Here is a 9,135-nt window from a genome sequence, read left to right as displayed (position 1 = left end):
TTGCAGTGTGATTTGGAGAAGCTTTGTAAGTGAAAATTAATATTGGTTACGTTATATTTGGATAAATGTAAGCTTATCCATCTTGTAGCAATAAAAAAAACAAGGCAGATTATCGTTTGAATGGCACATGGGAGTGTCAATGAGACCAGAGGATCCTTGCGCACCAGTTGCTGACAGTAAGTGCACAAGTGCAGCAGGCAGTAAGGAAACAAATTATCTGTTGGCCTTCACAGAGTGAGGATCCAAATAAAGGAACAAGAATGCTTTGCTGCAGTTACACAGGGCCTAAGTAAGTCCACACCTGTTATATTGTGTACAGTTTTGGCATGCCTATCTGAAAAAAAGTGTTCTTCCTTTCGACGGCGTTCAGCACGTGTTTACCAACTTGACTCCTGGGATGGTAGGAATAACGTATGAAGAGAGATTGAGTCAGTTAAAATTGTATTCAACGGAGTATAGAAGAATGAGGGGATCACATTGAAATCTCCAAATTCCAAACAGGACTGGACAAGTTAGATGCAGGAAGGATGTTCCAATGGTGGGGAATTACAGAACAAGGGGCTACAGTTTAAGGATATGGGGTAAATATTTTAGGACTGAGATGAGGAGAAACACCATCACCTGGAGAATGCCGGGAAGTGCATTCCTTTTTTCTCTCCCTTTCAAAATAAATTGATCTCCAGCTCTTGTTTTCACGGTCTCTTCCTGACACCACACTTGCTTAACAGGGACCCATTTAGGAAAAGCATCCCAAGCAGATAACAGACGTCTCATTTCATTCAGTCAAATGTCTCAGCTTTTACTTAAATTTTGATCTTTTGAGCTTACACCCGAATGTCTGTGAATAGCTTCAATATGACTATACATGTACATGTCAGCACTAGGAGCAGATATGTGCCATTTAGCCACTCTCGCCTGCTTGGTCATTAAATAAAATCATGTCTGAACTGAGTGTAGCTTCAACTCCACAAGCTATTTATCATAATAACCTTTTGACTCTCTTGTTGACCATCAATATATTTAGCATTCATATAAAAAAACTACCTCCTTCATCTTAGATAGCAGCCCACCAATGTTTTTTTGTTAATTTGTTTGTGGGATGTGAATGTTGGTAGCTAGCCAGCATTTATTGCCCATCCCTCATTGTCCTTGAGGGAGTGGTGGTGAGCTGGCTTCTTGAACTGCAGCAGTCTTAGTTTTATAATTCGCCCCACTATGTTGTTTGGGAGGGAATTCCAGAATTTTGACACAGCAACTGTGAAAGAATTGCGATACATTTCCAAGTCAGGATACTGAGCGATCAGCAGGGGGAATGGTGGTCATTGGTTTTCCTGTGTATCAGCTGACCCAAAACCCATTGGTGTAACTGAAGGTTGGTGGTGGAGGGGGTGGATGTTTATGGGTGTAGTGCCAGTGATGTGGTTTGCATTGTCTTGGATGGTCTCAAGCTTCTTCAGTCTTAACGCAGTTACACCCATCCAGTGGGAAGTTATTCCATTTCACTTTTATGGAAGATGGACAGGCTTTGGGAAGTCAGCAGGTGAGTTACTCACAGCAGTATTTCATCGGTTTTGACTCACACTTGTATTCACTGTGTATAACTGGTAAGTCTAGTTGAGTTTCTGGTAAATGGGATCCACCTGCATGTTAACAGTGGGGCATTTAGTGACGGTAATGCCATTGAATGTCAAAGAAATGTGATTATATTTTGTCTTATTTGAGAATGTCATTGCTTGCCATTTATATGTAGCAAATGATACCTGTCACTTGTTCGCCCAAGCCACGATAGTGTCCAGTTCTTTGGACTTGTATTCCTTTACTGTGTCTCCGAAATCTTCTCTCCCCACAAGGCAAGCATCATTTCTGGACGCTCTTTCTCTTTGCAGAGAAAAGAAAAGTAACATCTTAAAACAAAGGATAGCCGTGCTGATTTGATTTGTTCTTGGAGCTGTCATCTAACTCCTGTGCTAAGCCTGACGGACAGATTAAACACGGAAGATGTTTCCACTAATGTGTGGACACAAAAAAAAGATACGAGTCACAAATGAATTGATTGTACAATTCAGAAATCAGTTCTTTGACTGAGTATAAAACAAGAAGATATTGGAAATATTCAGTCTTGATGATAAGTCCCTGGCTTGAGAAAAAGAGTTAATTTTCCCTTTCTGTGGACTGATGCAGAGAAGTCATGTAATATAAAGTGCATTTCTCTTTCAACTGTTGCTGAATATTTCGAGTTGATTGAGTCTGCTTTTGTTTATTCAAAGAGTGCTGAGACAATGAAACTCATTACAGGAAGTGATTGACATCTCAGTCTCTTCTGAAGCTCGTGTGTAACATTTCACGCTTGCCTGAACATCTTAAACTACTGACGTATCAGCACAGTCACCGCACAGGAAGACTCTTCACACTTCAGTGTGAGAACGGATTTATTTAGTTTTCCTACCTGACATCGTTCAGCTTTGAAATTTGAAATGATTTTATCACCAATAAATGAATTCTTCTTGCGGCGAAATTCAAATATTCTACACAGGAAAGGTGTATATTTTGTTCACTTTATCCGTTGAGTGTGTGTTCATATCTCTTTGTTCTGCTGTTTATTAGAACCAGGACAGACAGGGACCATGCACTTGTATCAATGAATTCCTGTATCTTTCGTCCTGGCATATTCCTTCATATCTTCGTTGTATCAATATTGCTGCTCAATGGCAGCGTGTTTTTCCCAGCATTCTGGGTGGGAATGCATTTGCCCAGATGACAAAGTGTGGAGCTGGATGAACACAGCAGGCCAAGAAGCATCTGAGGAGCACAAGAGCTAATATTTCAGACCCACACGAGTTATCTCGGATTCACCAGCATCTGCAGTCCCCATTATCTCTGAATGTATACGCCCACTGGTGCGCGCGCAATCTGAAGCGTTTCAAACATGCGCAGTACCGGAGGCAAAGGAGAGCCGGAGGAATCGGATGAGGAGCAGGCGCGGTAAGGATTTGAAAGGTGAAAATTAGAAATCGAGTGAGTATTCCACGAAGTGGGCGGAGAGGCTTTATAAAATCTGACAGTAGCTACCGTCACTGAATTGAAAAATACCGACCCCGGTTTTGTCACGAATAGATTGGAATTGCTGAATTCCTTTGTTAGCCGAGGCAGGGCTGGGCGCCGCGAATGTTTTCTGAGCCGTGTGAGCCCGCCATCTTTATCCGGGGCCAACTGGAAGCGGAGAGTGCGCTTGTCCTTTACTTGTTGGGAACGGGGCGAGGGGAAGGCGAGCAGGATTTACGAACAGCAACTTCAAACCAAGAGAAATGCTTTTCTTTTTCTGTTCTGAATCTCTGTCCTGGATTGATCGTGATGGATTTTACACTCTTACAGATCAATGTCAGCAGAGGAATTTGGCCGACTTGAACCTCAGAAAGAGTGAAAGAGTAACTCGATTGATGAGTATCTGAATGCTATCAGCATCTGAATGTGGTAGCGTTCAGGTATGAATGTGTGTGTGTGTGCCTGTGGGAAAAGATTTGAGATATCAGAAAATGAGATACACTATCTGTGGTTAGATTACAGTTGATTAGCTGTTTTTAGTTCTCGGACTTGCTGTCAGGAACGGTCTAACAACTATGGAGTGGATGGAGCACAGATTCACCTGATTGATAACTGAATCTGTAGGTTTAGAATACAAGAAGGCCCATATTAAAAAAAATCAAAAAGTGCAAACCATTTAGCCCATGCCAAATGTCTGGAGCAATCCAGTCAGTCCTATTCCCTTGTTTTATCCCTGCACCTTTGCATTTTTCTCTCAAATGCTGATTCAGTATTTTTTTGAAATCAATCAACATCAAATTTGCTTTGACGAATTAATCTATTTATTACTTTCAAATATCTGTGCATGTGAATCCCTCAGACTCTGCACACTCTTTAGTGTTGTGTTATTGCCTCTTCCTATCCCTTCTGCTAAAACACATCACTTCATTCTGAGAGAGGTATCCCTGGAAATTGATTAATAAGAAATATTTTTGATCAAAGTCTTGGGAATATGATTAGTGACTGTCAGGGGAGTTACAGAGAAACTATTTCCTCTGAGTGGGGAATTGACGACGAGCAGTAACAATCTGAACATGACATCAGTACCAGCATATTTCCAGGTCAAGTTTTCCAGATCCTTATAACTGTTTGATGGTTCAGGGACTGCAGAATTCCACATTCAATCTGGAAGATTGGAAAGTGTCAAATTGAAAGAAAGCTGCTGTGCGTTCAAGTCGTGCAAGCTTCATTAGAATGGCGCACTAGTCTATCAGGGCAAACTGGTACAAAGGATGATGTCACATGAGCTGGAGAGATAGCTACATCGAAGACAGGGTGTAGCAGTGGAAAGATACTTTTCAGAATGGAGGGTTTTGATTAGTGGTGTTCCACAGGAATCAGTGCTGGGACCTCTGCTGTTTCTGGTCTATATAAATAACTTGGAAGAACACGTGGCTGGTCGAATCAATAAGTTTGCGGACAATACAAAGGTTGGTAGAGTTGCAGATAGTGAGAAGGATTGTCAGATGATACAGCAGAGTATAGATAAATTGGAGTTATGGGCAGAAAGATGACATGTAGTTTAATCTGGACAGATATGAGGGGATGTAATTTGGAAAGTCAGGTACAGGTTTAAATTATAGAGTAAATGGCAGAACTCTTAGGAACATTGATATGCAGAAGGATCTGGGTGTGCAGGTCCACAGGCTACTGAAAGTGATGGTGCAGGTAGATAATTTAGTATAAAAGGCCTTTGGGATGACTGCCTTCATTGGAAGGTGCAATGGCGATATGGACAGGCAAGTTATGCTGCTGCTTTGTAGAACTCTAGTCAGGCCACACTTAGAATATTGCATTCAGTTCTGGACACCACATGTGGATGTGGATGCTTTGGAGAGGGTATAGAATAGGTTTCCCAGGATGTTGCATGGTTATGGGGGAGTTTAGCATTGAAGAAAGGTTGGAAAGACTTGGTTTGTTTACACTGGGACGCAGCAGGTTGAGAGGGTGGCCTGAGAGAAGTTTATAAGATTGTGAATGGCATGGATAGAGCGGAATGTATGAGACTTTTTTCCCCCAGGGCAGAGGGATAAATTACTAGAGGACACAAGTTCAAGCTGCAGGGGGAATGTGTGAAAGAGATAAGCAAGGCAAGCTTTTCACACAAAAGTTGCTGAGTTCCTGAAATGTGTTGCCACAGGAGGCAATGGAAGCAGACGCAGCAGCAGCAGTCAAGAAGCACCTGGCTGAATACATGAACAGGAAGGGAAGAGAGGAATGTGGATCCTGTGAATCAAGGCATTTTTAGCATGGAGCGTTAGAATGTGCAGGCATAGGCTTGGAGTGCTGAAGGGCTGGTTCCTGTGCTATGTTGTTCTTTGTTCTTAACAGAGGATTTTGTCTGGGTTGGGAAGCTAAAATGAAAGTCATGGCGCAGCTTGCAAACGGAATGGATTTTTTTTCTGCAGAATAATAGCCCAATCTGTATTTTCTATTCACTATGTGGTACAGTCCCCGTCATAAGCAGTGAGGACAGTAATTAAAATGTGTAAGGTACAAATGATTCATCATTTATTTTCTTCTTGCAAAACCTTGAAGATAGCCTGAAGAAAGATGTTATTTGCAGAGTAGGTTATATGATACAGAAAATCATTGGCAAAGTATTACATTCTAACTGAACTAGAGGCTAAAATAAACTCTGACTGTCAGAGTCCCTATTTTTTCAGCAGGTTTAATTTTTAATAAAATGCATTCTGACATATTGAGCAAGTCAATAATCTTTTCCAGTCTGAATCTGCTGCTCAGAGTCCTGGAAGTGATGGTTTTCCCATGCACCACCTGATCTTGTGTTTCTGTCTGGTGAGTTTGGGAGGTTGTTAGAATTACTGGCAGATGAATTAGATTACCTACAGTGTGGAAACAGGTCCTTCGGTCCAACAAGTCCACACCGCCCCTTGAAGCATCCCACCCAGACCCAGACCCATCCCCCAATAACCCACACACCCCTGAACACTATGGGCAGTTTAGCATGGCCAATCCACCGAGCCTGCACATCTTTTGACTGTGGGAGAAAACCGACACAGACAGAGGGAGAATGTGCAAACTCCACAGACAGTCGCCCAAGGCTGGAATCGAACCCAGGTCCCTGGTGCTGTGAGGCTGCAGTGCTAACGACCGATCCACCGTGCTGCCCATATGAAGCCCATCTCCATTAATGCTCTCCGTATTTCTCAGTTTTCCCACAAAGAACACCTTTATGCAGCCCCAGATTTGGCAGCCAGTTCCTTTCACTGAAGCTTAATACTGAACCAGTCCTATTGTTATAACAATCCAAGAGCTTTCATGGTCGCATTGTCCACTGTCTATCGCACAAATGATCAGATGTATTCAGTCCAGTTTTAAAGTTCTGCCTTTTTCTCTCTGGGCCACATTTCGTTCTTACTGTCTGTCATTCATTTTACAGGAAGTTGGAGCATTTGCAGTCAGTGAACTCAAATCTCGCTGCAGATTCTAACGAAATGTTGAATTCATCATGTCTTGAATATCATCAGGCTTTGATCATGGAAGCCAAAACCAGTGTTCGCACTGAGAAACCATGGAAATGTGAGGACTGTGAGAAGGAATTCAAATATCCATCTTCCCTGGAAAGTCATCAGTGTGGTCACACTGGAGAGAGACCGTTCACCAGCCCTGACTGTGGAAAGGGATTCATTTGATCATCCAGTCTGCTGACACACCAGCAAGTTCATATAAGAGAGAGGCAGTTCATCTCCTCTGAGTGTGCGAAAGGATTCACTCACTCATCCCATCTGCTGACTCACCGGCACGTTCACACTGGGGAGAGACCTTTAAAATATCCACACTCTAGGAATTGCGAGAAAAGTTCGAGAGAACTAATATCTCACATTAGTGAGAAACCATTCAGGTGCTCTCACTGTGCGACTCGGCTCAAGCGATCATCTAAACTCCCAATACACCAGCACATTCACACTGGGGAGAGACCGTTCGTCTATTCCATATGTAGGAAGTGTTTCATTCACTCATCTGACCTGGTGAAACACCAGAAAGTTCATTCTAATGAGAGACCTTTTTCAATGTTCAGACTGCAGGAAATGCTGTAAATGTTCTGGAGAACTGATGTCCCATCAACATGTTCACACTGTTGAGAGCCCAATAAGATACTCTCATGATGGGACTGGGTACAGATGAATATGTAACCTCGCTGTACACCAATGCATCCACACAGGGGAGATACCGTTCACTTGCTTCATGTGCAGGAAGAGATTCGTCAGATCATTGTACCTGCTGAAACACGAGCAAGTTAATTCTGACCAGAGAATGTGGGAAATGGTATAAAGATTCTGAACAATTAGCCTCCATTAACTTGCTCACATTATTGAAATAACTTTGAATGTTCAGATTGCAGAAAATGCTTTAAAAGTCCTCAACAATTGATGATCCATCAATGTGTTGACACAGGTGAGAGACCGTTCCAGTGCTTTCACTTTCAAACTGGGTTCAGGTGATCATTTCACCTCATTGTATGCCAGTGATGTCAGACTGGAGGGAGGTCGTTCGCCTGCATTGAATGTGGGAAGGGATTCACTCAAACACCCGACAACCCCCCCCCCCCCCCCCCCCCAAAAACATGAGTGAATTCACAAATAACCACAGTGGTTGCATTTTGCTATTAATTATGTTCAGTAATGAACACATTTCATTGTTGTCTGTTTCTACTGATGTTAAATTGACTTTCCTGAAAATATAGGTTTTTATTTTCTGAGTAAAAGGCAAATAAATTAGCTTTGTATTTAACACAAAACTTACACTTTGTTTTCAAATGTCCCAAGCACAAGTTAGTTTCTTTTGGCCTTCTTAACAAGAGGATTCAGATACAGGAGCAGGAACGTCCTTCTGTGATTCCACAGGTCTCAGTGAGCCCATAGCTGGATTCTTGTGTGCAATTTTGGTCTCATTATTCTTGTGGAAGAATGCTTTGGCTGTGAATGGAGTACAATGAAGCTTGACCAGAATGATTCCTGGGATGACAGGACTGACATGTGAAGAAAGACTGGATCAGTTAGGACTATATTCACTCGAGTTCAGAAGAGTGGTCTTTCATAGAAACAAAAGAATTCCGACAGGGCTCCACAGGATAAACAGAGGAAGGCTGTTCTCAATAAACAGGGTGTCCAGAACCATGACTTTTAGGATATGGGCATACATGGGAGCATAAAGATGGGATCCTAGTGTCTCTTTAACCTGTCATCGACAAGCTATTTAGGACTGAGATAAGAAGAAATTTCCTCACCTCTGGAATTATCTGCCACAGAAAGCACCTGAAGCCAAAACATTGAATGTATTTAAGAAGGATTTGGATATAATCCTTGGGGTGAAAGGAATCCAAGTATGGAGAGAAAGCAGGAACAGATGGATGATCAGCCACGATCGTGTTAAATGTTGGAGCAGGCTTGAATGACCAAACGGCCGACCTCTATTTTCTTTGTCAATGGTTATTATTTTCCCAAATACTTTTTCTCTTCTGATCAATATTATGGTTCTTTCCTCCCCTTTTGTGCTGCTGAACTACTTCATTTTTTTGTAATGTTGTAAGTGTTCCCTACTGTGAAGATTGATTAAAATTATTTGTTTAACTCCCCTGCTCTTTCCTGGCTCCTCATTATCACTGACAAATCTCATTCTCTAAGGGGCCGATGTTCACAGTTCTCTTCTCTTTTTATCTTTTGAAATACTTCATTGACCACAGTATGTTTTCTCCTGTTATGGTTATTTCCTCCCCTTTTTGCTGCTTGTCTATTTTTGTGTATTTTAAAGTTGCAAGAATGCCCTAATGTGAATATTGTTGGAAAGTATTTGTTTAACTCTCCTGCCCTTTCCTAGCTCCTCAATGTTACCCTTTACAAAGCTCATTTTATAAGGGGCCGATGCTCACAGTTCTGTCCTCTCTTTATTTATTGAAATAATTAATCAACCACAATACACATTGTTCCTCCATAATCATCTATAAGGCCTTGTGTGGTGGCATTGTGAGAGAGGCCGAGCCACAACAATGTACAACAGTTCAATAATGTCCAACTGTATGCAAAAAAGGCA

At 41.9% G+C, this 9,135-nt stretch overlaps 1 long non-coding RNA gene across 1 annotated transcript; it reads left to right on the top strand.

Moving 5' to 3' along the window:
• Window positions 1-2,923: 2,923 nt before the first annotated feature.
• On the top strand, window positions 2,924-8,680 carry LOC132207591 (uncharacterized). The gene is made up of 2 exons (XR_009443607.1): window positions 2,924-3,015; window positions 6,485-8,680. It is a non-coding gene; the product is annotated as an uncharacterized LOC132207591 (long non-coding RNA).
• Window positions 8,681-9,135: the final 455 nt, after the last annotated feature.

This window comes from Stegostoma tigrinum, unplaced genomic scaffold (genome assembly GCF_030684315.1).
Source record: "Stegostoma tigrinum isolate sSteTig4 unplaced genomic scaffold, sSteTig4.hap1 scaffold_109, whole genome shotgun sequence".
Classification (NCBI taxonomy): Eukaryota; Metazoa; Chordata; class Chondrichthyes; order Orectolobiformes; family Stegostomatidae; genus Stegostoma; species Stegostoma tigrinum.
Note: the sequence above shows the minus strand (reverse complement) of the source record. Positions and strands in the feature narration are given on the sequence as shown.